The following is a 5302-nucleotide window of genomic DNA, read 5'->3' on the forward strand; positions in this document are numbered from 1 at the left end:
AGACATTCTACCATGTTTTAAGCAAGAATCTATAAAATTTGACTATATATGATCTTTTTAAATTACTAGATTATTATTACCTTGAAATGAAATACTGATAGCATTATGATTTATAAGTAATACCTTGAATTTGTTGTACTAGTACCAGTAGCTTGTGTTGTAGCCCATAAATTAAGGGCTACCAAGATGACACGTGGCCTCATCAGAGCCCTACATGTGGCATTCGCTTAGGCAATGAAAAGTACAAAGGCCTGCAGGTTCTTTGGGAAAAAGTACACTTTTCTGAGGAAGGAAAATGTACTGGAAAGCTCTCTTGTGGCCCTAAAATTGTACTTAGGCCCAATACAAGTGAAGCCTGATTCAGCTAAAGGGTAAATTGTATTGACAAATCAGCATTCGCCACGTGTCACCATATCATTGCTTAGCCAATCAGATGCTCCCAAATTAGGGTGACATCAAGGCACAACAGTCATTTCAAACAGTATAAATAGTCCTTGATTTCAGGGTGAAAGGTACGTTTTTTAGTGCATAGTACTGTTACTCTGTCATAAATTCTTCTCTCGCTCTCTCTACTTCTTCTCTCTAAAAGTTCCTTTACATCCCTGACATCTAACTTAAGCTTCGGAGGGGGAAATACCACCCAAACCTCCAGGGTGGGTCCCTTTTGTGCAGGTTGCTGGTCAGGAGTTTGCTTCGGGATTTGAATCAATCATTGTTGCACAAGTCTCCAATTTTAAGAACTCATCTTTGGGAGTGTGATATAAGTTTGCTAGTTTTACACAGCATAACATTTGGCGCCGTCTGTGGGGAGACGCAGCAATGACGGATTGTCATTCATCGAATGTCGCAAGGAACAGAAGTTTTAGAATTCAGGTGGAAGACACTGTGGATGAGGAGAGGCCGCCTCGTGGACGAGATCATGGCCATGTTGCCGTCCATCTGGAGGGTAGGACTGTAACTCCAGTCATCCAGGAGAATCTAGACCGTCCAGTGACAGCTGGTCACTTGGAGAATGTGTTGAACGACTTCTAGACAAGAATGGCTGCTGTCATGGAGGAGCAGATCAAGAACAACATGTTGTTCTTTCAGCTGAATCCAGGAGGAGAGACGGCTGCACCGCTCAAAGGGCGATCCCAAGAGGGTCGTCCAGGACCTAGTCGGCCCCTTCGGCCGGAGTTGACTAGGCCGCCTTCCAAAGGAAAACAGCCAGCTGTTAGTGATTCTAGGAGGAAGATGGACTGGAGGCTGGTAGTCCGTCCAGCAGATAATATCCCTCCTACTGGTCACATGATGGAGACTGATGCTAGGGAGTATTTGGAGGCTAAGAGGGCGGCAGCTCAGCAGCGTTCAGCCTCTGGCTCCACGCCGTATGTCCAAGGAGTGGACGATGCTACTTGGTGTAAGAATTTTCCAGCTACTTTGAAAGGGGTAGCGCAAAAATGGTTTAACAACTTGCCACCTAACTCAGTGAATAATTTTACTGAACTTAGCATTCTATTCACCAGTCATTTTGTGGCTAATCGTCAAGAACAAAAGACAAGCATGCACTTGGGGAAAGTCATCCAAGGTCCTAAGGAGGCATTGAGAGGTTATGTGAAGAGATTCAATCTAGAAGCATTGCAGATCCAAGATCTAAATGCAGATGTGGCGTTTGACGCCTTTATCAGGGGTTTAAGACCAGGAAGTTTTAAGTTTGATTTGGTAAAGAAGAAAATCAATACCTTGACGGAAGCTTTGAAGGAAGCTGAGGCATTCATTCATGCCACAGAGGTGTGTGCTGAGGCAAAGCAGCCAGAAGTGAAGAAAGCTGAGGAAGCTGTTCAGCCAAAGAAGAATCCGCCCAAAAAGGCTGAGACCTGGGCAATGACTTCTGTGACCACCTCGTCCAAGAGGAGCAGGAGGTCTGAGCCGACAGCCTCAGTTGAGCCCATAGAGTTCAACAAAGATCAGTATTCCATTCTCATGGAAATTAAAGATCTGCATGAGTTGAAGGCGCCGGCAGAGATGAAGACGCCCTACAGGAATAGGGACAAAAGCAAGTATTGTTATTTCCACAAGGATTGTGGTCATGAAACGAATGAGTGCAAGCATCTCAAGAGAGCATTGGAGGATTTGGCCCGAAAGGGAAAAATGAACTCTTATCTACCTTCGTCAGGAAGAAAATTCCAGAAAAAAGACAATCGTCAGGGAAGAAGGATGGATGACGAAAGTACTGATGAAGACGTTGTAATGGTAATCTCTGGGGGATTCGCGGCTGGAGGTCCAACAACTCGCGGCCATAAAAACTATCAGAGGGAACTCAGCCAGGTGATGCTCACCAATCACGCAGAGGCTGATCCTTTCCCCAAGATAGTGGTCAGTGAGCAGGATCGGGGAAAGATAAGAACCCCTCATGACGACCCGCTGGTGGTGGAAATGAAGATTGCTAATCTCAGGGTGCGACGGATCCTGATTGATACAGGAAGTTCCACCGACATCATCAGCGCGGATTATCTCTTTAGATTAAAGTTTGATGAGAATGAATTGGTGCCTGTAAATCATCCTATCATTGGTTTCGGCAGGTGGGTAATTCATCCTATGGGGACGGTTACCCTACCCGTCAGGGTTGGAGACAAGGAAGCTGCGAGAACGCTTTTTGTGAAGTTCCTGGTAGTACGAGATCTGACAGCATACAATGTCATCCTCGGACGACCTACCTTAAATCATATTAAAGCCGTCATTGTAACTCACCTGATGCTCATGAAATTTGAGTGTGATGGTGGGAAAGTTGGGTCTTTGTATGGAGACCAGCATGCGGCTAGAGAATGCTATCTTAATACTTTGAGACCATCATCATGGAAAGAGAAATCAGAGCGGCCAAAGGCCATGGAGGATGAGCCGGCCGAAAAGGTGAAAGGCCATATAAGTGAGTTGAAGCATGCGGTAGAGAAGGCTCAGGCAAACCCCTCCAAGAGGGCAAGCCGTCCATGCTCTTACCAAGCAAGAAAAGGAGATGTTTGTCTATTAAAGAAGAAAAAAAATTCAACTGAAGAAGTAATGGCTATCATGAGCTTGGGACAGAACGTCCAGAGCCAGTGGAGAGCCCAGTGGAAATCTGTTTAAATCCAGAGGGTCCGGAGAGGACATTGAAGATTGGATTCGTCCTAAGTTCTGAAACCAAGAACGTCTTAGTTGCCTTGACATGATACTTTGAGAAAGTGTATTCTTTTCTTAGTACCTCACAGTGAAAAAAGTAGAAATGTATACATGTACCTTGGCTCTCCGTCAAGCAAAATTCATATAATACAGCTCTACTTCTCTCCTATGACTGTCCCTCTTTTTGATTTTGTTTGCTTGATTTAGTTAAAATGCATACTATCGTTCAAGCTGACTAATAAAAAGAGCAGCAAGTAAAAACACCTTCTATTAGGAGATCGGCCAACATGTTATATCCTTATAAGGACAAGTACATGGAATCGGCCTGCACCTTGTTTACTTGAAGAGTAAACATCTCCTAAACAAGGTCGGCTGGAACTAGGACGCCTTAGTAAAGGTATCCTACTTTCCGTCCAAAGCCATACTTCGAAATAACAACCTTAGTAAAGGAACAAGTTATTTCACAATTTAACAAAGATGGACGGGTTACAATAACCTTCATAAAATGTCCAAGTTATTAAGCAAATTATGGTCTTTCTCCTTCTTGACACAAAGAAAGGTCACTAAGACCTCTTCGTCCAAGAAGGGGGGCATATAGGGACCTTATTTATTGCAACTAACTAAATCTTTGTCCAATGACGAATAATAGCCAAAATTCAGGCCGAGCAAGTTATTAACTTAACAGTTCTTAAACTCACAAGTTTTCAACGTAGGCATCTGATAAACGTCTTGATATATTCGGCCAAAAAGAGCCATTGGATCAGATGAAGTGTGTTAGGACGAATTGCTTTCGTACTTGGGCATAAATATTTGATCATGGTCGGCAGCTTTGGTAGCGTCAGTGACGAGTTTTTTTGTTCTCTTTCCTCAGCTGCCTTGCCCAGTCTTAGGCAATAAAGCTGCGAGCAAAGAGCTGTCAAAGGAAAGACGAAAAGTGTTAGGACGGATGCAAAATTGAAAAAATATATCCAAGTAGAGAATTCAAAACGTCCAAGGAAAAAGTTACCTCTGCAGCCAGTTGAGACATGTAGCCAACATGCCCTGATGAGGCTCCCCTCAAACCCTTGATGTAAGGTTCAGGGAAACATTTGAAAAGCTCCAGCTTGAGCTTCTCTCTGTCAGCCGAGCTCATCTTCGAGAAAGCGGCCGAAGACTCGTCGTCAGATAGAGTGGGAGAGTCGTGAACCCCCTTACCTTTTTAGGGGGTGGGGCATCGCTGGTAGTGGCCGGTCTTTTCTTGACGGCCGTCTTCTAACACCTTGGACGTTGGGGCATTTTTCTGAAAAAAGTAAGTAAAAATGTTAGCCAAAAGCAATCAAAGGGAAAAGATAAAGGAAGACGTCCAAGACTAGCTATGGACGTTTTGCTCTTCAAAGAAGGAGCTCGTCCAGAAGTTCATTCAGGATGTTCTGCTCCACAAAGAAGGAGCTCGTCCAGAGCCAATTCAGGACGTTTTGCTCTTCAAAGAAGGAGCTCGTCCAAAAGTTCATTCAGGACGTTTTGCTCTTCAAAGAAGGAGCTCGTCCAGAAGTTAAATCAGGACGTTCTGCTCCACAAAGAAGGAGCTCGTCCAGAGTCAATTCAGGACGTTTTGCTCTTCGAAGAAGGAGCTCGTCCAGAAGTTCATTCAGGAAGTTGAGCTCGTCCAAGAGCCAATTCAGGACGTTTTGCTCTTCAAAGAAGGAGCTCGTCCAGAAGTTCATTCAGGACGTTTTGCTCTTCGAAGAAGGAGCTCGTCCAGAAGTTCATTCAGGACGTTCTGCTCCACATAGAAGGAGCTCGTCCAGAAGTTAAATCAAGACGTTCTGCTCCACAAAGAAGGAGCTCGTCCAGAGCCAATTCAGGACGTTTTGCTCTTCAAAGAAGGAGCTCGTCCAAAAGTTCATTCAGGACGTTTTGCTCTTCAAAGAAGGAGCTCGTCCAGAAGTTAAATCAGGACATTCTGCTCCACAAAGAAGGAGCTCGTCCAGAGTCAATTCAGGACGTTTTGCTCTTCGAAGAAGGAGCTCGTCCAGAAGTTCATTCAGGAAGTTGAGCTCGTCCAAGAGCCAATTCAGGACGTTTTGCTCTTCAAAGAAGTAGCTCGTCCAGAAGTTCATTCAGGACGTTTTGCTCTTCGAAGAAGGAGCTCGTCCAGAAGTTCATTCAGGACGTTCTGCTCCACATA

The sequence above is a fragment of the Beta vulgaris genome, chromosome 4 (genome assembly GCF_026745355.1).
Source record: "Beta vulgaris subsp. vulgaris cultivar EL10 chromosome 4, EL10.2, whole genome shotgun sequence".
Taxonomy (NCBI): domain Eukaryota; kingdom Viridiplantae; phylum Streptophyta; class Magnoliopsida; order Caryophyllales; family Amaranthaceae; genus Beta; species Beta vulgaris.